Genomic DNA, 25,650 nt, shown 5'->3' with positions numbered 1-25,650 from the left:
AGAACTGCAGCTGTGTCTGGGCCTCATAAGACTAAGGGCATCTCCTGCACTCCATTTTAATGCCTCATTGATGAGTCGCTTCCACAAGTGGGTGCAAGAGGGTCAGCTATTCTTGTGTCTGCTCTATTTCATAACTCCACTGAAAGAGGAAACTGGTGGTTTCCTATAGAGCCTGCCCTTTGGGCAAGGCTATGGTTCTGGGTCCAGAGGGGCAGCTCCTGAGAACAGCAGCAGGGGATGGGCCTTCTACGACCAAGGGCATCTCTCCAGCACTCCATGTTCATGCCTTCTTCAACAAAAGCCTTCATAGGTGAGTTCAGGAGGGTCAGATAAACTGGAGCCTTGTGTGCTTCATGGCTTCATTCGAAGAGGAAATTGGTGGATTGCTATACACGCAGCCTTTCGGGCAATGCTAGGGGTCTGGACCCAGACGGGCAGCTCCTGAGAACATCATCATAGTCTGGGCCTCCTAAGACCAAGGGCATCTCTCCTGCACTCCATTATCTCGCCTCCTTCATGAAGCGCCTTCATAAGTGGGAGCAAGAGGATCAGCTAAACTGGAGTCTCCACTGGCTCATGGCTTCATTGAAAGAGGAAATTGGTGGATTCCTATACACACAGCCCTTCAGGCAATGTTAGGGTTCTGGACCCAGGGGGGCAGCTCCTGAGAACATCAGCATGGTCTGGGCCTCCTAAGACCAAGAGCATCTCTCCTGCACTCCATTATCTCGCCTCCTCCATGAAGCGCCTTCGTAGGTGGGTGCAAGAGGGTCAGCTAAACTGGACTCTTCAATGGCTCATGGCTTCATTGAAAGAGGAATTTGGTGGTTTCCTGTACACCCAGCCCTTCAGGCAAGCCTAGGGGTCTGGGCCCAGAGGGGCAGTTACCGAGAACAGCAGCATGGTATTGGCCTCTTAACACCAAGGCCATCTGTCCTGCACTCCATGTTCACGCCTCATTGATGAGTTGCTTCCAAAGGTGGGTGCAAGTGGCTCAGCTCTTCAGGAGTCTTCTGTCATTCATAGCATCATTGAAAGTGGAAAGTGGTGGTTTCCTATACAGCGAGTCCTTCGTGAAATGCTATGGATCTGGGTCCAGAGGGAAAGATCCTGAGAACAGCAGCAGGTTATGGGTCTCTTAAGACCAAGGGCATATCTCCTCCACTCCATGTTCTTGCTTCTTTCATGAAATGCCACCATACGTGGGTTCAGGAAGGTCAGGTAAACTAGAGTCTTGTGTGGCTCACGGCTTCATTCAAAGAGGAAATTGGTGGTTTCCTATACACACAGCCTTTTGGGCAAGGTTATGGATCTGTGTCCAGAGGGGCAGCTCCAGAGAACAGGAGCAGTGTCCTGGCCTCCTAAGACCAAAGGCATCTCTTGCACTCCATTTTCACGCCTCATTGATGAGTCGTTTCCACAGGTGGGTGCAAGAGGTACAGCTATTCTGGAGACTGCTCTATTTCACAACTCCATTGAAAGATGAATTGGGTGGTTTCCTATAGAGCCAGCCCTTCGGGCAAGGCTATGGGTCTGAGTCCAGAGGGGCAGCGCCTGAGAACAGCAGCAGTGGCTGGGCGTCCTAAGACCAAGGGCATCTCTCCTGAACTCCATGTTCACGCCTCCTTCATGAAGCGCCTTCGTAGGTGGGTGCAAGGGGGTCAGCTAAACTGGACTCTTCTCTGGCTCATGGCTTCTTTGAAAGAGGAAATTGGTGGTTTCCTATACACCCAGCCATTTGGGCAGGGCTATGGGTCTGGGCCCAGAGGGGCAGTTACTGAGAACAGCAGCATGGTATTGGCCTCCTAAGACAAAGTCCAACTGTTCTGCACTCCATGTTCATGCCTCATTGATGAGTCGCTTCCACAGGTGGGTGCAAATAGGTCAGCAATTCTGGAGTCTTCTGTCATTCATAACTTCATTGAAAGTGGAAATTGGTGGTTTCCTATACAGCCAGTCCTTCGGGCAAGGCTATGGCTCTGGGTCCAGAGGGGCAGCTCCTGAGAACAGCAGCAGGGTATGGGTGTCTTAAGACCAAGGGCATAACTCCTGCACTCCATGTTCATTCTTCTTTCATGAAATGCCCCCATGGGAGGGTTCAAGAGGGTCAGATAAACTGGAGTCTTGTGTTGCCCATGGCTTCATTCAAAGAGGAAATTGGTGGTATCCTATACAGCCATCCGTTCGGGCAAGGCTATGGGTCTGTGTCCAGATGGGCAGCAAGTGAGAACAGCAGGAGGTCCTGGGCCTCCTAAGACCAAGGTTATCTCCTGCACTCCATGTTCTCACCTCATTGATGAGTCGCTTCCACAGGTGGGTGCAAGTGTGTCATCTATTCTGGAGTCTGCTATGTTTCATAACTTCATTAAAAGTGGAAATTGTTGGTTTCCTATACAGCCAGCCCTTCTGCCAAGACTATGTATCTGGGTTAAGAGGGGCAGCTCCCGCAAACAGCAGCAGGTGATGTGCCTCATAAGACCATGGGCTTCTCTCCTGCATTTCATGTTCATGCCTCTTTCGTGAAATGCCTCCATAGGTACGTTCAAGATGGTCAGATAAACTGGAGTCTTGTGTGTCTCATGGCTTCATTGAAGGAGGAAATTACTGGTTTCCTATACACCCAGGCCTTCGGGAAAGGATACGGTTCTGGGACCAGAGGGGCAGCTCCTGAGAACATCAGCATGGTCTGGGCCTCCTAAGAACAAGGGCATCTGTCCTGCACTCCATGTTCATGCCTCATTGTGGATTCACATTCACAGGTGGGTGCAAGAGGGACAGCTACTCTGGAGTCTGCTCTATTTCATAACTCCATTGAAAGAGGAATTTGGTGGTTTCCTATAGAGCCAGCCCTTCGGGCAAGGCTAGGGTCTGGGTCCAGAGGGGCAGCTCCTGAGAACAGCAGCAGGGGCTGGGCCTCCTAAGACCAAGGGCATCTCCCCTTCACTCCAGGTACACGCCTCCTTCATGAAGCACCTTCATAGTTGGGGGCAATGGGTCAGTTAAACTGGAGTTTTTTGTGGCTCATGGCTTCTTTTAAAGAGGAGATTGGTGGTTTCATATAATCCTAGCCCTTCTGGCAAGGCTATGTGTCTGGGTCCAGAGGGGTAGCTCCTGAGAACTGCAGCAGTGTCTGGGCCTCATAAAACCAAGGGCATCTCCTGCACTCCATTTTCACGCCTCATTGATGAGTCGTTTCCACAGGTGGGTGCAAGAGGGACAGCTATTCTGGAGACTGCTGTATTTCACAACTCCATTGAAAGATGAATTGGGTGGTTTCCTATAGAGCCAGCCCTTCTGGCAAGGCTATGGATCTGGGTCCGGAGGGTCAGCTTCTGAGAACAGCAGCAGTGGCTGGGCGTCCTAAGACCAAGGGCCTCTCTCCTGAACTCCATGTTCACGCTTCCTTCATGAAGCACTTTCATAGGTGGGGGCAATGGGTCAGTTAAACTGGAGTTTTTGCGGCTCATGGCTTCTTTCAAAGAGGAAGTTGGTGGTGTCCTATACAGCTAGCCCTTCGGGCAAGGCTATGGTTCTGGGTCCAGAGGGGCAGCTCCTGAGAACAGTAGCAGGAGCTGGGCCTCCTAAGACTAAGTGCATCTCTCTTGCACTCCATGTTCATGCCTCCTTCAACAAAAGCCTTCATAGGTGAGTTCAAGAGGTTCAGAAAATGTGGAGCCTTGTGTGGCTCATGGCTTCATTGGAAGAGGAAATTGGTGGATTGCTATAGACCCAGACTTTCGGGCAATGCTAGGGTTCTGGACCCAGAGGGTCAGCTCCTGAGAACATTAGCATGGTCTGGGCCTCCTAAGACCAAGAGCATCTCTCCTGCACTCCATTTTCTCGCCTCCTTCATGAAGCGCCTTCATAGGTGGGTGCAAGAGGGTCAGCTAAACTGGAGTGTTCACTGGCTCATGGCTTCATAGAAAGAGGAAATTGGTGGTTTCCTATACACCCAGATCTTCAGGCAAGGCTACGGGTCTTGGCCCACAGGGGCAGTTACTGAGAACAGCAGCATGGTATTGGCCTCCTAAGACCAAAGCCATCTGTCTTGCACTACATGTTCACGCCTCATTGATGAGTCGCTTTCACAGGTGGGTGCAAGTGGGACAGCTATTTTGGAGTCTTCTTTCATTCGTAGCTTCATTAAACATGGAAATTGGTGGTTTCCTATACAGCCAGTCCTTCGGGCAAGGTTATGGGTCTGGGTCTACAGGGGCAGCTCCTGAGTACAGCAGCAGGGTATGGGTCTCTTAAGGCCAAGGGCATATCTCCTGCACTCCATTTTCATGCTTCTTTCATGAAATGCCACCATAGGTGGGTTCAAGAGGATCAGATAAAGGGGAGTTTTCACTGGCTCATGGCTTCATTGAAAGAGGAACTTGGTGGTGTCCTATACAGCCAGCCCTTCGGGCAAGTCTATGGGTCTAGGTCCAGAGGGGCAACCCCAGAGAACACGATCAGTGTCTGGGCCTCCTAAGACAAAAGGCATCTCCTGCACTCCATTTTCACGCCTCATTGATGAGTCGTTTCCACAGGTGGGTGCAAGAGGGACAGCTCTTCTGGAGTCTGCTGTATTTCACAACACCATTGAAAGAGGAATTTGGTGGGTTCCTATAGAGGCTACCCTTCGGGCAAGGCTATGGGTCTGGGTCCAGAGGGTCAGCTCCTGAGAAGAGCAGCAGGGGCTGGGCCTCCTAAGACCAAGGGCATCTCTCCTGAACTCCATGTTCACGCATCCTTCATGAAGCACTTTCATAGGTGGGGGCAATGGGTCAGTTAAACTGGAGTTTTTTGTGGCTCATGGCTTCTTTCAAAGAGGAAATTGGTGGTGTCCTATACAGCCAGCCCTTCGGGCAAGGCTATGGGTCTAGGTCCAGAGGGGCAGCTCCTGAGAACAGCAGCAGGGGCTGGGCCTCCTAAGACCAAGGGCATCTCTCTTGCACTCCATGTTCACACATCATTGATGAGTCGCTTCCACAGGTGGGTGCAAGTGCCTTTTCTATTCTGGAGTCTGCTATGTTTCATAACTTCTTTGAAAGAGGAAATTGGTGGTTTCCTATACAGCCAGCCCTTCGGGAAAGACTATGGGTCTGGGTACAGAGGGGCAACTCCTGCGAACAGCAGCAGGTGATCGGCCTCATAAGACCAAGGGCTTGTCTCCTGCACTCCATGTTCATGCCTCTTTCATGAAATGCCTCCATAGGTAGGTTCAAGAGGGTCAGATAAACTGGAGTCTTGTGTGGCTCATGGCTTCATTGAAGGAGGAAATTACTGGTTTCCTATACACCCAGGCCTTAGGGAAAGGATAGAGTTCTGGTACCAGAGGGGCAGCTCCTGAGAACATCAGCATGGTCTGGGCCTCCTAAGTACAAGAGCATCTGTCCTGCACTCCATGTTCACGCCTCATTGATGAGTCACATCCACAGGTGGGTGCAAGAGGGACAGCTATTCAGGAGTCTGCTCTATTTCATAACTCCATTGAAAGAGGAAATTGGTGTTTTCCTATAGAGCCTGCCGTTTTGGCAAGGCTATGGTTCTGGGTCCAGATGGGCAGCTCCTGAGAACAGCAGCAGGGGATGGGCCTCCAAAGACCAAGGGCATCTCTCCAGCACTCCATGGTCACGCCTCCTTCAACAAATGCCTTCATAGTTGAGTTCAAGAGGGTCAGATAAACTGGAGCCTTGTGTGGCTCATGGCTTCATTCGAAGAGGAAATTGGTGGATTCCTATACACACAGCCCTTCAGGCAATGTTAGGGTTCTGGACCCAGAGGGGCAGCTCCTGAGAACATCAGCATGGTCTGGGCCTCCTAGGACCAAGAGCATCTCTCCTGCACTCCATTATCTCGCCTCATTCATGAAGCGCCTTCGTAGGTGGGTGCAAGAGGGTCAGCTAAACTGGACTCTTCAATGGCTCATGGCTTCATTGAAAGAGGAAATTGGTGGTTTCCTGTACACCCAGCCCTTCAGGCAAGCCTAGGGGTCTGGGCCCAGAGGGGCAGTTACTCAGAACAGCAGCATGGTATTGGCTTCCTAAGACCAAAGCCATCCGTCCTGCACTCCATGTTCACTCCTCATTGATGAGTCGCTTCCACACGTGGGTGCAAGTTGGTCAGCTATTCAGGAGTCTTCTGTCATTCATAGCTTCATTGAAAGTGGAAATTGGTGGTTTCCTATACAGCGAATCCTTCGTGAGAGGCTATGGATCTGTGTCCAGAGGTACAGATCCTGAGAACAGCAGCAGTGTATGGGTCTCTTAAGACCAAGGGCATATCTCCTACACTCCATGTTCATGCTTCTTTCATGAAATGCCACCATAGGTGGGTTCAAGAAGGTCAGGTAAACTGGAGTCTTGTGTGCCTCATGGCTTCATTCAAAGAGGAAATTGGTGGTTTCCTATACACACAGCCCTTTGGGCAAAGTTATGGATCTGTGTCCAGAGGGGAAGCTCCAGAGAACAGAAGCAGTGTCTGGGCCTCCTAAGACCAAAGGCATCTCCTGCACTCCATTTTCACGCCTCATTGATGAGTCGTTTCCACAGGTGGGTGCAAGAGGAACAGCTATTCTGGAGACTGCTGTATTCCACAACCCAATTGAAAGATGAATTGGGTGGTTTCCTATAGAGCCAGCCCTTTGGGCCAGGCTATGGGTCTGGGTCCAGAGGGTCAGCTCCTGAGAACAGCAGCAGCGGCTGGGCGTCCTAAGACCAAGGGCATCTCTCCTGAACTCCATGTTCACGCCTCCTTCATGAAGCACTTTCATAGGTGGGGGCAATGGGTCAGTTAAACTTGAGATTTTGCGGCTCATGGCTTCTTTCAAAGAGGAAGTTGGTGGTGTCCTATACAGCTAGCCCTTCGGGGAAGGCTATGTGTCTGGGTCCAGAGGGTCAGCTCCTGAGAACAGCAGCAGCGGCTGGGCGTCCTAAGACCAAGGGCATCTCTCCTGAACTCCATGTTCACGCCTCCTTCATGAAGCACTTTCATAGGTGGGGGCAATGGGTCAGTTAAACTTGAGATTTTGCGGCTCATGGCTTCTTTCAAAGAGGAAGTTGGTGGTGTCCTATACAGCTAGCCCTTCGGGCAAGGCTATGGGTCTAGGTCCAGAGGGTCAGCTCCTGAGAACAGTAGCAGGAGCTGGGCCTCCTAAGACTAAGTGCATCTCTCTTGCACTCCATGTTCTCACCTCATTGCTGAGTCGCTTCCACAGGTGGGTGCAAGTGGGTCATCAATTCTGGAGTCTGCTATGTTTCATAACTTCATTGAAAGAAGAAATTGGTGGTTTCCTATACAGCCAGCCCTTCGGGCAAGACTATGGGTCTGGGTTCAGTGGGTCAGCTCCTGCAAACAGCAGCAGGTGATGTGCCTCATAAGACCAAGGGCTTCTCTCCTGCACTCCATGTTGATGCCTCTTTCATGAAATGCCTCCATACGTAGGTTCAAGAGGGTCAGATAAACTGGAGTCTTGTGTGGCTCATGGCTTCATTGAAGGAGGAAATTACTGGTTTCCTATACACCCAGGCCTTAGGGAAAGGATACGGTTCTGGGACCAGTGGGGCAGCTACTGAGAACATCAGCATGGTCTGGGCCTGCTAAGAACAAGGGCATCTGTCCTGCACTCCATGTTCACGCCTCATTGATGAGTCCCATTCACAGGTGGGTGCAAGAGGCACAGCTATTCTGGAGTCTGCTCTATTTCATAACTCCATTGAAAGAGGAATTTGGTGGTTTCCTATAGAGCCAGCCCTTCGGGCAAGGCTATGGGTCCGGGTCCTGATGGGCAGCTCCTGAGAACAGCAGCAGGGGCTGGGCCTCCTAAGACCAAGGGCATCTCCCCTTCACTCCAGGTACACGCCTCCTTCATGAAGCACCTTCATAGTTGGGGGAAATGGATCAGTTAAACTGGGGTTTTTTGTGGTTCATGGCTTCTTTCAAAGAGGAAATTGGTGGTTTCATATAAACCTAGCCCTTCTGTCAAGGCTATGTGTCTGGGTCCAGAGGGGTAGCTCCTGAGAACTGCAGCTGTGTCTGGGCCTCATAAGACTAAGGGCATCTCCTGCACTCCATTTTAATGCCTCATTGATGAGTCGCTTCCACAAGTGGGTGCAAGAGGGTCAGCTATTCTTGTGTCTGCTCTATTTCATAACTCCACTGAAAGAGGAAATTGGTGGTTTCCTATAGAGCCTGCCCTTTGGGCAAGGCTATGGTTCTGGGTCCAGAGGGGCAGCTCCTGAGAACAGCAGCAGGGGATGGGCCTTCTACGACCAAGGGCATCTCTCCAGCACTCCATGTTCATGCCTTCTTCAACAAAAGCCTTCATAGGTGAGTTCAGGAGGGTCAGATAAACTGGAGCCTTGTGTGCTTCATGGCTTCATTCGAAGAGGAAATTGGTGGATTGCTATACACGCAGCCTTTCGGGCAATGCTAGGGGTCTGGACCCAGACGGGCAGCTCCTGAGAACATCATCATAGTCTGGGCCTCCTAAGACCAAGGGCATCTCTCCTGCACTCCATTATCTCGCCTCCTTCATGAAGCGCCTTCGTAAGTGGGTGCAAGAGGGTCAGCTAAACTGGAGTCTCCACTGGCTCATGGCTTCATTGAAAGAGGAAATTGGTGGTTTCCTATACACCCAGCCCTTCAGGCAAGCCTACGGGTCTGGGCCCAGAGGGGCAGTTACTGAGAACAGCAGCATGGTATTGGCCTCTTAACACCAAGGCCATCTGTCCTGCACTCCATGTTCACGCCTCATTGATGAGTTGCTTCCAAAGGTGGGTGCAAGTGGGTCAGCTCTTCAGGAGTCTTCTGTCATTCATAGCATCATTGAAAGTGGAAAGTGGTGGTTTCCTATACAGCGAGTCCTTCGTGAAAGGCTATGGATCTGGGTCCAGAGGGAAAGATCCTGAGAACAGCAGCAGGTTATGGGTCTCTTAAGACCAAGGGCATATCTCCTCCACTCCATGTTCTTGCTTCTTTCGTGAAATGCCACCATGCGTGGGTTCAGGAAGGTCAGGTAAACTAGAGTCTTGTGTGGCTCACGGCTTCATTCAAAGAGGAAATTGGTGGTTTCCTATACACACAGCCTTTTGGGCAAGGTTATGGATCTGTGTCCAGAGGGGCAGCTCCAGAGAACAGGAGCAGTGTCCTGGCCTCCTAAGACCAAAGGCATCTCTTGCACTCCATTTTCACGCCTCATTGATGAGTCGTTTCCACAGGTGGGTGCAAGAGGTACAGCTATTCTGGAGACTGCTCTATTTCACAACTCCATTGAAAGATGAATTGGGTGGTTTCCTATAGAGCCAGCCCTTCGGGCAAGGCTATGGGTCTGAGTCCAGAGGGGCAGCGCCTGAGAACAGCAGCAGTGGCTGGGCGTCCTAAGACCAAGGGCATCTCTCCTGAACTCCATGTTCACGCCTCCTTCATGAAGCGCCTTCGTAGGTGGGTGCAAGGGGGTCAGCTAAACTGGACTCTTCTCTGGCTCATGGCTTCTTTGAAAGAGGAAATTGGTGGTTTCCTATACACCCAGCCATTTGGGCAGGGCTATGGGTCTGGGCCCAGAGGGGCAGTTACTGAGAACAGCAGCATGGTATTGGCCTCCTAAGACAAAGTCCAACTGTTCTGCACTCCATGTTCATGCCTCATTGATGAGTCGCTTCCACAGGTGGGTGCAAATAGGTCAGCAATTCTGGAGTCTTCTGTCATTCATAACTTCATTGAAAGTGGAAATTGGTGGTTTCCTATACAGCCAGTCCTTCGGGCAAGGCTATGGCTCTGGGTCCAGAGGGGCAGCTCCTGAGAACAGCAGCAGGGTATGGGTGTCTTAAGACCAAGGGCATAACTCCTGCACTCCATGTTCATTCTTCTTTCATGAAATGCCCCCATGGGAGGGTTCAAGAGGGTCAGATAAACTGGAGTCTTGTGTTGCCCATGGCTTCATTCAAAGAGGAAATTGGTGGTATCCTATACAGCCATCCGTTCGGGCAAGGCTATGGGTCTGTGTCCAGATGGGCAGCAAGTGAGAACAGCAGGAGGTCCTGGGCCTCCTAAGACCAAGGTTATCTCCTGCACTCCATGTTCTCACCTCATTGATGAGTCGCTTCCACAGGTGGGTGCAAGTGCGTCATCTATTCTGGAGTCTGCTATGTTTCATAACTTCATTAAAAGTGGAAATTGTTGGTTTCCTATACAGCCAGCCCTTCTGCCAAGACTATGTATCTGGGTTAAGAGGGGCAGCTCCCGCAAACAGCAGCAGGTGATGTGCCTCATAAGACCAAGGGCTTCTCTCCTGCATTTCATGTTCATGCCTCTTTCGTGAAATGCCTCCATAGGTACGTTCAAGATGGTCAGATAAACTGGAGTCTTGTGTGTCTCATGGCTTCATTGAAGGAGGAAATTACTGGTTTCCTATACACCCAGGCCTTCGGGAAAGGATACGGTTCTGGGACCAGAGGGGCAGCTCCTGAGAACATCAGCATGGTCTGGGCCTCCTAAGAACAAGGGCATCTGTCCTGCACTCCATGTTCATGCCTCATTGTGGATTCACATTCACAGGTGGGTGCAAGAGGGACAGCTACTCTGGAGTCTGCTCTATTTCATAACTCCATTGAAAGAGGAATTTGGTGGTTTCCTATAGAGCCAGCCCTTCGGGCAAGGCTAGGGTCTGGGTCCAGAGGGGCAGCTCCTGAGAACAGCAGCAGGGGCTGGGCCTCCTAAGACCAAGGGCATCTCCCCTTCACTCCATGTATACGCCTCCTTCATGAAGCACCTTCATAGTTGGGGGCAATGGGTCAGTTAAACTGGAGTTTTTTGTGGCTCATGGCTTCTTTTAAAGAGGAGATTGGTGGTTTCATATAATCCTAGCCCTTCTGGCAAGGCTATGTGTCTGGGTCCAGAGGGGTAGCTCCTGAGAACTGCAGCAGTGTCTGGGCCTCATAAAACCAAGGGCATCTCCTGCACTCCATTTTCACGCCTCATTGATGAGTCGTTTCCACAGGTGGGTGCAAGAGGGACAGCTATTCTGGAGACTGCTGTATTTCACAACTCCATTGAAAGATGAATTGGGTGGTTTCCTATAGAGCCAGCCCTTCTGGCAAGGCTATGGATCTGGGTCCGGAGGGTCAGCTTCTGAGAACAGCAGCAGTGGCTGGGCGTCCTAAGACCAAGGGCCTCTCTCCTGAACTCCATGTTCACGCTTCCTTCATGAAGCACTTTCATAGGTGGGGGCAATGGGTCAGTTAAACTGGAGTTTTTGCGGCTCATGGCTTCTTTCAAAGAGGAAGTTGGTGGTGTCCTATACAGCTAGCCCTTCGGGCAAGGCTATGGTTCTGGGTCCAGAGGGGCAGCTCCTGAGAACAGTAGCAGGAGCTGGGCCTCCTAAGACTAAGTGCATCTCTCTTGCACTCCATGTTCATGCCTCCTTCAACAAAAGCCTTCATAGGTGAGTTCAAGAGGTTCAGAAAATGTGGAGCCTTGTGTGGCTCATGGCTTCATTGGAAGAGGAAATTGGTGGATTGCTATAGACCCAGACTTTCGGGCAATGCTAGGGTTCTGGACCCAGAGGGTCAGCTCCTGAGAACATTAGCATGGTCTGGGCCTCCTAAGACCAAGAGCATCTCTCCTGCACTCCATTTTCTCGCCTCCTTCATGAAGCGCCTTCATAGGTGGGTGCAAGAGGGTCAGCTAAACTGGAGTGTTCACTGGCTCATGGCTTCATAGAAAGAGGAAATTGGTGGTTTCCTATACACCCAGATCTTCAGGCAAGGCTACGGGTCTTGGCCCACAGGGGCAGTTACTGAGAACAGCAGCATGGTATTGGCCTCCTAAGACCAAAGCCATCTGTCTTGCACTACATGTTCACGCCTCATTGATGAGTCGCTTTCACAGGTGGGTGCAAGTGGGACAGCTATTTTGGAGTCTTCTGTCATTCGTAGCTTCATTAAACATGGAAATTGGTGGTTTCCTATACAGCCAGTCCTTCGGGCAAGGTTATGGGTCTGGGTCTACAGGGGCAGCTCCTGAGTACAGCAGCAGGGTATGGGTCTCTTAAGGCCAAGGGCATATCTCCTGCACTCCATTTTCATGCTTCTTTCATGAAATGCCACCACAGGTGGGTTCAAGAGGATCAGATAAAGGGGAGTTTTCACTGGCTCATGGCTTCATTGAAAGAGGAACTTGGTGGTGTCCTATACAGCCAGCCCTTCGGGCAAGTCTATGGGTCTAGGTCCAGAGGGGCAACCCCAGAGAACACGATCAGTGTCTGGGCCTCCTAAGACAAAAGGCATCTCCTGCACTCCATTTTCACGCCTCATTGATGAGTCGTTTCCACAGGTGGGTGCAAGAGGGACAGCTCTTCTGGAGTCTGCTGTATTTCACAACACCATTGAAAGAGGAATTTGGTGGTTTCCTATAGAGGCTGCCCTTCGGGCAAGGCTATGGGTCTGGGTCCAGAGGGTCAGCTCCTGAGAAGAGCAGCAGGGGCTGGGCCTCCTAAGACCAAGGGCATCTCTCCTGAACTCCATGTTCACGCATCCTTCATGAAGCACTTTCATAGGTGGGGGCAATGGGTCAGTTAAACTGGAGTTTTTTGTGGCTCATGGCTTCTTTCAAAGAGGAAATTGGTGGTGTCCTATACAGCCAGCCCTTCGGGCAAGGCTATGGGTCTAGGTCCAGAGGGGCAGCTCCTGAGAACAGCAGCAGGGGCTGGGCCTCCTAAGACCAAGGGCATCTCTCTTGCACTCCATGTTCACACATCATTGATGAGTCGCTTCCACAGGTGGGTGCAAGTGCCTTTTCTATTCTGGAGTCTGCTATGTTTCATAACTTCTTTGAAAGAGGAAATTGGTGGTTTCCTATACAGCCAGCCCTTCGGGAAAGACTATGGGTCTGGGTACAGAGGGGCAACTCCTGCGAACAGCAGCAGGTGATCGGCCTCATAAGACCAAGGGCTTGTCTCCTGCACTCCATGTTCATGCCTCTTTCATGAAATGCCTCCATAGGTAGGTTCAAGAGGGTCAGATAAACTGGAGTCTTGTGTGGCTCATGGCTTCATTGAAGGAGGAAATTACTGGTTTCCTATACACCCAGGCCTTAGGGAAAGGATAGAGTTCTGGTACCAGAGGGGCAGCTCCTGAGAACATCAGCATGGTCTGGGCCTCCTAAGTACAAGAGCATCTGTCCTGCACTCCATGTTCACGCCTCATTGATGAGTCACATCCACAGGTGGGTGCAAGAGGGACAGCTATTCAGGAGTCTGCTCTATTTCATAACTCCATTGAAAGAGGAAATTGGTGTTTTCCTATAGAGCCTGCCGTTTTGGCAAGGCTATGGTTCTGGGTCCAGATGGGCAGCTCCTGAGAACAGCAGCAGGGGATGGGCCTCCAAAGACCAAGGGCATCTCTCCAGCACTCCATGGTCACGCCTCCTTCAACAAATGCCTTCATAGTTGAGTTCAAGAGGGTCAGATAAACTGGAGCCTTGTGTGGCTCATGGCTTCATTCGAAGAGGAAATTGGTGGATTCCTATACACACAGCCCTTCAGGCAATGTTAGGGTTCTGGACCCAGAGGGGCAGCTCCTGAGAACATCAGCATGGTCTGGGCCTCCTAGGACCAAGAGCATCTCTCCTGCACTCCATTATCTCGCCTCATTCATGAAGCGCCTTCGTAGGTGGGTGCAAGAGGGTCAGCTAAACTGGACTCTTCAATGGCTCATGGCTTCATTGAAAGAGGAAATTGGTGGTTTCCTGTACACCCAGCCCTTCAGGCAAGCCTAGGGGTCTGGGCCCAGAGGGGCAGTTACTCAGAACAGCAGCATGGTATTGGCTTCCTAAGACCAAAGCCATCCGTCCTGCACTCCATGTTCACTCCTCATTGATGAGTCGCTTCCACACGTGGGTGCAAGTTGGTCAGCTATTCAGGAGTCTTCTGTCATTCATAGCTTCATTGAAAGTGGAAATTGGTGGTTTCCTATACAGCGAATCCTTCGTGAGAGGCTATGGATCTGTGTCCAGAGGTACAGATCCTGAGAACAGCAGCAGTGTATGGGTCTCTTAAGACCAAGGGCATATCTCCTACACTCCATGTTCATGCTTCTTTCATGAAATGCCACCATAGGTGGGTTCAAGAAGGTCAGGTAAACTGGAGTCTTGTGTGCCTCATGGCTTCATTCAAAGAGGAAATTGGTGGTTTCCTATACACACAGCCCTTTGGGCAAAGTTATGGATCTGTGTCCAGAGGGGAAGCTCCAGAGAACAGAAGCAGTGTCTGGGCCTCCTAAGACCAAAGGCATCTCCTGCACTCCATTTTCACGCCTCATTGATGAGTCGTTTCCACAGGTGGGTGCAAGAGGAACAGCTATTCTGGAGACTGCTGTATTCCACAACCCAATTGAAAGATGAATTGGGTGGTTTCCTATAGAGCCAGCCCTTTGGGCAAGGCTATGGGTCTGGGTCCAGAGGGTCAGCTCCTGAGAACAGCAGCAGCGGCTGGGCGTCCTAAGACCAAGGGCATCTCTCCTGAACTCCATGTTCACGCCTCCTTCATGAAGCACTTTCATAGGTGGGGGCAATGGGTCAGTTAAACTTGAGATTTTGCGGCTCATGGCTTCTTTCAAAGAGGAAGTTGGTGGTGTCCTATACAGCTAGCCCTTCGGGCAAGGCTATGTGTCTGGGTCCAGAGGGTCAGCTCCTGAGAACAGCAGCAGCGGCTGGGCGTCCTAAGACCAAGGGCATCTCTCCTGAACTCCATGTTCACGCCTCCTTCATGAAGCACTTTCATAGGTGGGGGCAATGGGTCAGTTAAACTTGAGATTTTGCGGCTCATGGCTTCTTTCAAAGAGGAAGTTGGTGGTGTCCTATACAGCTAGCCCTTCGGGCAAGGCTATGGGTCTAGGTCCAGAGGGTCAGCTCCTGAGAACAGTAGCAGGAGCTGGGCCTCCTAAGACTAAGTGCATCTCTCTTGCACTCCATGTTCTCACCTCATTGCTGAGTCGCTTCCACAGGTGGGTGCAAGTGGGTCATCAATTCTGGAGTCTGCTATGTTTCATAACTTCATTGAAAGAAGAAATTGGTGGTTTCCTATACAGCCAGCCCTTCGGGCAAGACTATGGGTCTGGGTTCAGTGGGTCAGCTCCTGCAAACAGCAGCAGGTGATGTGCCTCATAAGACCAAGGGCTTCTCTCCTGCACTCCATGTTGATGCCTCTTTCATGAAATGCCTCCATACGTAGGTTCAAGAGGGTCAGATAAACTGGAGTCTTGTGTGGCTCATGGCTTCATTGAAGGAGGAAATTACTGGTTTCCTATACACCCAGGCCTTAGGGAAAGGATACGGTTCTGGGACCAGTGGGGCAGCTACTGAGAACATCAGCATGGTCTGGGCCTGCTAAGAACAAGGGCATCTGTCCTGCACTCCATGTTCACGCCTCATTGATGAGTCACATTCACAGGTGGGTGCAAGAGGCACAGCTATTCTGGAGTCTGCTCTATTTTATAACTCCATTGAAAGAGGAATTTGGTGGTTTCCTATAGAGCCAGCCCTTCGGGCAAGGCTATGGGTCCGGGTCCTGATGGGCAGCTCCTGAGAACAGCAGCAGGGGCTGGGCCTCCTAAGACCAAGGGCATCTCCCCTTCACTCCAGGTACACGCCTCCTTCATGAAGCACCTTCATAGTTGGGGGAAATGGATCAGTTAAACTGGGGTTTTTTGTGGTTCATGGCTTCTTTCAAAGAGGAAATTGGTGGTTTCATATAAACCTAGCCCTTCTGTCAAGGCTATGTGTCTGGGTCCAGAGGGGTAGCTCCTGAGAACTGCAGCTGTGTCTGGGCCTCATAAGACTAAGGGCATCTCCTGCACTCCATTTTAATGCCTCATTGATGAGTCGCTTCCACAAGTGGGTGCAAGAGGGTCAGCTATTCTTGTGTCTGCTCTATTTCATAACTCCACTGAAAGAGGAAATTGGTGGTTTCCTATAGAGCCTGCCCTTTGGGCAAGGCTATGGTTCTGGGTCCAGAGGGGCAGCTCCTGAGAACAGCAGCAGGGGATGGGCCTTCTACGACCAAGGGCATCTCTCCAGCACTCCATGTTCATGCCTTCTTCAACAAAAGCCTTCATAGGTGAGTTCAGGAGGGTCAGATAAACTGGAGCCTTGTGTGCTTCATGGCTTCATTCGAAGAGGAAATTGGTGGATTGCTATACACGCAGCCTTTCGGGCAATGCTAGGGGTCTGGACCCAGACGGGCAGCTCCTGAGAACATCATCATAGTCTGGGCCTCCTAAGACCAAGGGCATCTCTCCTGCACTCCATTATCTCGCCTCCTTCATGAAGCGCCTTCGTAAGTGGGTGCAAGAGGGTCAGCTAAACTGGAGTCTCCACTGGCTCATGGCTTCATTGAAAGAGGAAATTGGTGGTTTCCTATACACCCAGCCCTTCAGGCAAGCCTACGGGTCTGGGCCCAGAGGGGCAGTTACTGAGAACAGCAGCATGGTATTGGCCTCTTAACACCAAGGCCATCTGTCCTGCACTCCATGTTCACGCCTCATTGATGAGTTGCTTCCAAAGGTGGGTGCAAGTGGGTCAGCTCTTCAGGAGTCTTCTGTCATTCATAGCATCATTGAAAGTGGAAAGTGGTGGTTTCCTATACAGCGAGTCCTTCGTGAAAGGCTATGGATCTGGGTCCAGAGGGAAAGATCCTGAGAACAGCAGCAGGTTATGGGTCTCTTAAGACCAAGGGCATATCTCCTCCACTCCATGTTCTTGCTTCTTTCATGAAATGCCACCATGCGTGGGTTCAGGAAGGTCAGGTAAACTAGAGTCTTGTGTGGCTCACGGCTTCATTCAAAGAGGAAATTGGTGGTTTCCTATACACACAGCCTTTTGGGCAAGGTTATGGATCTGTGTCCAGAGGGGCAGCTCCAGAGAACAGGAGCAGTGTCCTGGCCTCCTAAGACCAAAGGCATCTCTTGCACTCCATTTTCACGCCTCATTGATGAGTCGTTTCCACAGGTGGGTGCAAGAGGTACAGCTATTCTGGAGACTGCTCTATTTCACAACTCCATTGAAAGATGAATTGGGTGGTTTCCTATAGAGCCAGCCCTTCGGGCAAGGCTATGGGTCTGAGTCCAGAGGGGCAGCGCCTGAGAACAGTGGCAGTGGCTGGGCGTCCTAAGACCAAGGGCATCTCTCCTGAACTCCATGTTCACGCCTCCTTCATGAAGCGCCTTCGTAGGTGGGTGCAAGGGGGTCAGCTAAACTGGACTCTTCTCTGGCTCATGGCTTCTTTGAAAGAGGAAATTGGTGGTTTCCTATACACCCAGCCATTTGGGCAGGGCTATGGGTCTGGGCCCAGAGGGGCAGTTACTGAGAACAGCAGCATGGTATTGGCCTCCTAAGACAAAGGCCAACTGTTCTGCACTCCATGTTCATGCCTCATTGATGAGTCGCTTCCACAGGTGGGTGCAAATAGATCAGCAATTCTGGAGTCTTCTGTCATTCATAACTTCATTGAAAGTGGAAATTGGTGGTTTCCTATACAGCCAGTCCTTCGGGCAAGGCTATGGCTCTGGGTCCAGAGGGGCAGCTCCTGAGAACAGCAGCAGGGTATGGGTGTCTTAAGACCAAGGGCATAACTCCTGCACTCCATGTTCATTCTTCTTTCATGAAATGCCCCCATGGGAGGGTTCAAGAGGGTCAGATAAACTGGAGTCTTGTGTTGCCCATGGCTTCATTCAAAGAGGAAATTGGTGGTATCCTATACAGCCATCCGTTCGGGCAAGGCTATGGGTCTGTGTCCAGATGGGCAGCAAGTGAGAACAGCAGGAGGTCCTGGGCCTCCTAAGACCAAGGTTATCTCCTGCACTCCATGTTATCACCTCATTGATGAGTCGCTTCCACAGGTGGGTGCAAGTGCGTCATCTATTCTGGAGTCTGCTATGTTTCATAACTTCATTAAAAGTGGAAATTGTTGGTTTCCTATACAGCCAGCCCTTCTGCCAAGACTATGTATCTGGGTTAAGAGGGGCAGCTCCCGCAAACAGCAGCAGGCGATGTGCCTCATAAGACCAAGGGCTTCTCTCCTGCACTTCATGTTCATGCCTCTTTCGTGAAAAGCCTCCATAGGTACGTTCAAGATGGTCAGATAAACTGGAGTCTTGTGTGTCTCATGGCTTCATTGAAGGAGGAAATTACTGGTTTCCTATACACCCAGGCCTTCGGGAAAGGATACGGTTCTGGGACCAGAGGGGCAGCTCCTGAGAACATCAGCATGGTCTGGGCCTGCTAAGAACAAGGGCATCTGTCCTGCACTCCATGTTCACGCCTCATTGATGAGTCACATTCACAGGTGGGTGCAAGAGGCACAGCTATTCTGGAGTCTGCTCTATTTTATAACTCCATTGAAAGAGGAATTTGGTGGTTTCCTATAGAGCCAGCCCTTCGGGCAAGGCTATGGGTCCGGGTCCTGATGGGCAGCTCCTGAGAACAGCAGCAGGGGCTGGGCCTCCTAAGACCAAGGGCATCTCCCCCTCACTCCAGGTACACGCCTCCTTCATGAAGCACCTTCATAGTTGGGGGAAATGGATCAGTTAAACTGGGGTTTTTTGTGGTTCATGGCTTCTTTCAAAGAGGAAATTGGTGGTTTCATATAAACCTAGCCCTTCTGTCAAGGCTATGTGTCTGGGTCCAGAGGGGTAGCTCCTGAGAACTGCAGCTGTGTCTGGGCCTCATAAGACTAAGGGCATCTCCTGCACTCCATTTTAATGCCTCATTGATGAGTCGCTTCCACAAGTGGGTGCAAGAGGGTCAGCTATTCTTGTGTCTGCTCTATTTCATAACTCCACTGAAAGAGGAAATTGGTGGTTTCCTATAGAGCCTGCCCTTTGGGCAAGGCTATGGTTCTGGGTCCAGAGGGGCAGCTCCTGAGAACAGCAGCAGGGGATGGGCCTTCTACGACCAAGGGCATCTCTCCAGCACTCCATGTTCATGCCTTCTTCAACAAAAGCCTTCATAGGTGAGTTCAGGAGGGTCAGATAAACTGGAGCCTTGTGTGCTTCATGGCTTCATTCGAAGAGGAAATTGGTGGATTGCTATACACGCAGCCTTTCGGGCAATGCTAGGGGTCTGGACCCAGACGGGCAGCTCCTGAGAACATCATCATAGTCTGGGCCTCCTAAGACCAAGGGCATCTCTCCTGCACTCCATTATCTCGCCTCCTTCATGAAGCGCCTTCGTAAGTGGGTGCAAGAGGGTCAGCTAAACTGGAGTCTCCACTGGCTCATGGCTTCATTGAAAGAGGAAATTGGTGGTTTCCTATACACCCAGCCCTTCAGGCAAGCCTACGGGTCTGGGCCCAGAGGGGCAGTTACTGAGAACAGCAGCATGGTATTGGCCTCTTAACACCAAGGCCATCTGTCCTGCACTCCATGTTCACGCCTCATTGATGAGTTGCTTCCAAAGGTGGGTGCAAGTGGGTCAGCTCTTCAGGAGTCTTCTGTCATTCATAGCATCATTGAAAGTGGAAAGTGGTGGTTTCCTATACAGCGAGTCCTTCGTGAAAGGCTATGGATCTGGGTCCAGAGGGAAAGATCCTGAGAACAGCAGCAGGTTATGGGTCTCTTAAGACCAAGGGCATATCTCCTCCACTCCATGTTCTTGCTTCTTTCGTGAAATGCCACCATGCGTGGGTTCAGGAAGGCCAGGTAAACTAGAGTCTTGTGTGGCTCACGGCTTCATTCAAAGAGGAAATTGGTGGTTTCCTATACACACAGCCTTTTGGGCAAGGTTATGGATCTGTGTCCAGAGGGGCAGCTCCAGAGAACAGGAGCAGTGTCCTGGCCTCCTAAGACCAAAGGCATCTCTTGCACTCCATTTTCACGCCTCATTGATGAGTCGTTTCCACAGGTGGGTGCAAGAGGTACAGCTATTCTGGAGACTGCTCTATTTCACAACTCCATTGAAAGATGAATTGGGTGGTTTCCTATAGAGCCAGCCCTTCGGGCAAGGCTATGGGTCTGAGTCCAGAGGGGCAGCGCCTGAGAATAGTGGCAGTGGCTGGGCGTCCTAAGACCAAGGGCATCTCTCCTGAACTCCATGTTCACGCCTCCTTCATGAAGCGCCTTCGTAGGTGGGTGCAAGGGGGTCAGCTAAACTGGACTCTTCTCTGGCTCATGGCTTCTTTGAAAGAGGAAATTGGTGGTTTCCTATACACCCAGCCATTTGGGCAGGGCTATGGGTCTGGGCCCAGAGGGGCAGTTACTGAGAACAGCAGCATGGTATTGGCCTCCTAAGACAAAGGCCAACTGTTCTGCACTCCATGTTCATGCCTCATTGATGAGTCGCTTCCACAGGTGGGTGCAAATAGGTCAGCAATTCTGGAGTCTTCTGTCATTCATAACTTCATTGAAAGTGGAAATTGGTGGTTTCCTATACAGCCAGTCCTTCGGGCAAGGCTATGGCTCTGGGTCCAGAGGGGCAGCTCCTGAGAACAGCAGCAGGGTATGGGTGTCTTAAGACCAAGGGCATAACTCCTGCACTCCATGTTCATTCTTCTTTCATGAAATGCCCCCATGGGAGGGTTCAAGAGGGTCAGATAAACTGGAGTCTTGTGTTGCCCATGGCTTCATTCAAAGAGGAAATTGGTGGTATCCTATACAGCCATCCGTTCGGGCAAGGCTATGGGTCTGTGTCCAGATGGGCAGCAAGTGAGAACAGCAGGAGGTCCTGGGCCTCCTAAGACCAAGGTTATCTCCTGCACTCCATGTTCTCACCTCATTGATGAGTCGCTTCCACAGGTGGGTGCAAGTGCGTCATCTATTCTGGAGTCTGCTATGTTTCATAACTTCATTAAAAGTGGAAATTGTTGGTTTCCTATACAGCCAGCCCTTCTGCCAAGACTATGTATCTGGGTTAAGAGGGGCAGCTCCCGCAAACAGCAGCAGGCGATGTGCCTCATAAGACCAAGGGCTTCTCTCCTGCACTTCATGTTCATGCCTCTTTCGTGAAAAGCCTCCATAGGTACGTTCAAGATGGTCAGATAAACTGGAGTCTTGTGTGTCTCATGGCTTCATTGAAGGAGGAAATTACTGGTTTCCTATACACCCAGGCCTTCGGGAAAGGATACGGTTCTGGGACCAGAGGGGCAGCTCCTGAGAACATCAGCATGGTCTGGGCCTCCTAAGAACAAGGGCATCTGTCCTGCACTCCATGTTCACGCCTCATTGTGGATTCACATTCACAGGTGGGTGCAAGAGGGACAGCTACTCTGGAGTCTGCTCTATTTCATAACTCCATTGAAAGAGGAATTTGGTGGTTTCCTATAGAGCCAGCCCTTCGGGCAAGGCTAGGGTCTGGGTCCAGAGGGGCAGCTCCTGAGAACAGCAGCAGGGGCTGGGCCTCCTAAGACCAAGGGCATCTCCCCTTCACTCCAGGTACACGCCTCCTTCATGAAGCACCTTCATAGTTGGGGGCAATGGGTCAGTTAAACTGGAGTTTTTTGTGGCTCATGGCTTCTTTTAAAGAGGAGATTGGTGGTTTCATATAATCCTAGCCCTTCTGGCAAGGCTATGTGTCTGGGTCCAGAGGGGTAGCTCCTGAGAACTGCAGCAGTGTCTGGGCCTCATAAAACCAAGGGCATCTCCTGCACTCCATTTTCACGCCTCATTGATGAGTCGTTTCCACAGGTGGGTGCAAGAGGGACAGCTATTCTGGAGACTGCTGTATTTCACAACTCCATTGAAAGATGAATTGGGTGGTTTCCTATAGAGCCAGCCCTTCTGGCAAGGCTATGGATCTGGGTCCGGAGGGTCAGCTTCTGAGAACAGCAGCAGTGGCTGGGCGTCCTAAGACCAAGGGCCTCTCTCCTGAACTCCATGTTCACGCTTCCTTCATGAAGCACTTTCATAGGTGGGGGCAATGGGTCCGTTAAACTGGAGTTTTTGCGGCTCATGGCTTCTTTCAAAGAGGAAGTTGGTGGTGTCCTATACAGCTAGCCCTTCGGGCAAGGCTATGGTTCTGGGTCCAGAGGGGCAGCTCCTGAGAACAGTAGCAGGAGCTGGGCCTCCTAAGACTAAGTGCATCTCTCTTGCACTCCATGTTCATGCCTCCTTCAACAAAAGCCTTCATAGGTGAGTTCAAGAGGTTCAGAAAATGTGGAGCCTTGTGTGGCTCATGGCTTCATTGGAAGAGGAAATTGGTGGATTGCTATAGACCCAGACTTTCGGGCAATGCTAGGGTTCTGGACCCAGAGGGTCAGCTCCTGAGAACATTAGCATGGTCTGGGCCTCCTAAGACCAAGAGCATCTCTCCTGCACTCCATTTTCTCGCCTCCTTCATGAAGCGCCTTCATAGGTGGGTGCAAGAGGGTCAGCTAAACTGGAGTGTTCACTGGCTCATGGCTTCATAGAAAGAGGAAATTGGTGGTTTCCTATACACCCAGATCTTCAGGCAAGGCTACGGGTCTTGGCCCACAGGGGCAGTTACTGAGAACTGCAGCATGGTATTGGCCTCCTAAGACCAAAGCCATCTGTCTTGCACTACATGTTCACGCCTCATTGATGAGTCGCTTTCACAGGTGGGTGCAAGTGGGACAGCTATTTTGGAGTCTTCTGTCATTCGTAGCTTCATTAAACATGGAAATTGGTGGTTTCCTATACAGCCAGTCCTTCGGGCAAGGTTATGGGTCTGGGTCTACAGGGGCAGCTCCTGAGTACAGCAGCAGGGTATGGGTCACTTAAGGCCAAGGGCATATCTCCTGCACTCCATTTTCATGCTTCTTTCATGAAATGCCACCACAGCTGGGTTCAAGAGGATCAGATAAAGGGGAGTTTTCACTGGCTCATGGCTTCATTGAAAGAGGAACTTGGTGGTGTCCTATACAGCCAGCCCTTCGGGCAAGTCTATGGGTCTAGGTCCAGAGGGGCAACCCCAGAGAACACGATCAGTGTCTGGGCCTCCTAAGACAAAAGGCATCTCCTGCACTCCATTTTCACGCCTCATTGATGAGTCGTTTCCACAGGTGGGTGCAAGAGGGACAGCTATTCTGGAGTCTGCTGTATTTCACAACACCATTGAAAGAGGAATTTGGTGGTTTCATATAGAGGCTGCCCTTTGGGCAAGGCTATGGGTCTGGGTCCAGAGGGTCAGCTCCTGAGAACAGCAGCAGGGGCTGGGCCTCCTAAGACCAAGGGCATCTCTCCTGCACTCCATGTTCACACATCCTTCATGAAGCACTTTCATAGGTGGGGGCAATGGGTCAGTTAAACTGGAGTTTTTTGTGGCTCATGGCTTCTTTCAAAGAGGAAATTGGTGGTGTCCTATACAGCCAGCCCTTCGGGAAAGACTATGGGTCTGGGTACAGAGGGGCAACTCCTGCGAACAGCAGCAGGTGATCGGCCTCATAAGACCAAGGGCTTGTCTCCTGCACTCCATGTTCATGCCTCTTTCATGAAATGCCTCCATAGGTAGGTTCAAGAGGGTCAGATAAACTGGAGTCTTGTGTGGCTCATGGCTTCATTGAAGGAGGAAATTACTGGTTTCCTATACACCCAGGCCTTAGGGAAAGGATACGGTTCTGGTACCAGAGGGGCAGCTCCTGAGAACATCAGCATGGTCTGGGCCTCCTAAGTACAAGAGCATCTGTCCTGCACTCCATGTTCACGCCTCATTGATGAGTCACATCCACAGGTGGGTGCAAGAGGGACAGCTATTCAGGAGTCTGCTCTATTTCATAACTCCATTGAAAGAGGAAATTGGTGTTTTCCTATAGAGCCTGCCGTTTTGGCAAGGCTATGGTTCTGGGTCCAGATGGGCAGCTCCTGAGAACAGCAGCAGGGGATGGGCCTCCAAAGACCAAGGGCATCTCTCCAGCACTCCATGGTCACGCCTCCTTCAACAAATGCCTTCATAGTTGAGTTCAAGAGGGTCAGATAAACTGGAGCCTTGTGTGGCTCATGGCTTCATTCGAAGAGGAAATTGGTGGATTCCTATACACACAGCCCTTCAGGCAATGTTAGGGTTCTGGACCCAGAGGGGCAGCTCCTGAGAACATCAGCATGGTCTGGGCCTCCTAGGACCAAGAGCATCTCTCCTGCACTCCATTATCTCGCCTCATTCATGAAGCGCCTTCGTAGGTGGGTGCAAGAGGGTCAGCTAAACTGGACTCTTCAATGGCTCATGGCTTCATTGAAAGAGGAAATTGGTGGTTTCCTGTACACCCAGCCCTTCAGGCAAGCCTAGGGGTCTGGGCCCAGAGGGGCAGTTACTCAGAACAGCAGCATGGTATTGGCTTCCTAAGACCAAAGCCATCCGTCCTGCACTCCATGTTCACTCCTCATTGATGAGTTGCTTCCACACGTGGGTGCAAGTTGGTCAGCTATTCAGGAGTCTTCTGTCATTCATAGCTTCATTGAAAGTGGAAATTGGTGGTTTCCTATACAGCGAATCCTTCGTGAGAGGCTATGGATCTGTGTCCAGAGGTACAGATCCTGAGAACAGCAGCAGTGTATGGGTCTCTTAAGACCAAGGGCATATCTCCTACACTCCATGTTCATGCTTCTTTCATGAAATGCCACCATAGGTGGGTTCAAGAAGGTCAGGTAAACTGGAGTCTTGTGTGCCTCATGGCTTCATTCAAAGAGGAAATTGGTGGTTTCCTATACACACAGCCCTTTGGGCAAAGTTATGGATCTGTGTCCAGAGGGGAAGCTCCAGAGAACAGAAGCAGTGTCTGGGCCTCCTAAGACCAAAGGCATCTCCTGCACTCCATTTTCACGCCTCATTGATGAGTCGTTTCCACAGGTGGGTGCAAGAGGAACAGCTATTCTGGAGACTGCTGTATTCCACAACCCAATTGAAAGATGAATTGGGTGGTTTCCTATAGAGCCAGCCCTTTGGGCAAGGCTATGTGTCTGGGTCCAGAGGGTCAGCTCCTGAGAACAGCAGCAGCGGCTGGGCGTCCTAAGACCAAGGGCATCTCTCCTGAACTCCATGTTCACGCCTCCTTCATGAAGCACTTTCATAGGTGGGGGCAATGGGTCAGTTAAACTTGAGATTTTGCGGCTCATGGCTTCTTTCAAAGAGGAAGTTGGTGGTGTCCTATACAGCTAGCCCTTCGGGCAAGGCTATGGGTCTAGGTCCAGAGGGTCAGCTCCTGAGAACAGTAGCAGGAGCTGGGCCTCCTAAGACTAAGTGCATCTCTCTTGCACTCCATGTTCTCACCTCATTGCTGAGTCGCTTCCACAGGTGGGTGCAAGTGGGTCATCAATTCTGGAGTCTGCTATGTTTCATAACTTCATTGAAAGAAGAAATTGGTGGTTTCCTATACAGCCAGCCCTTCGGGCAAGACTATGGGTCTGGGTTCAGTGGGTCAGCTCCTGCAAACAGCAGCAGGTGATGTGCCTCATAAGACCAAGGGCTTCTCTCCTGCACTCCATGTTGATGCCTCTTTCATGAAATGCCTCCATACGTAGGTTCAAGAGGGTCAGATAAACTGGAGTCTTGTGTGGCTCATGGCTTCATTGAAGGAGGAAATTACTGGTTTCCTATACACCCAGGCCTTAGGGAAAGGATACGGTTCTGGGACCAGTGGGGCAGCTACTGAGAACATCAGCATGGTCTGGGCCTGCTAAGAACAAGGGCATCTGTCCTGCACTCCATGTTCACGCCTCATTGATG

This window comes from Mesoplodon mirus, assembly GCF_964341445.2.
Source record: "Mesoplodon mirus genome assembly, chromosome: 4".
Taxonomy (NCBI): Eukaryota; Metazoa; Chordata; class Mammalia; order Artiodactyla; family Ziphiidae; genus Mesoplodon; species Mesoplodon mirus.
The sequence above is the reverse complement of the archived record's forward strand: the minus strand, read 5'-3'. Positions refer to the sequence as shown.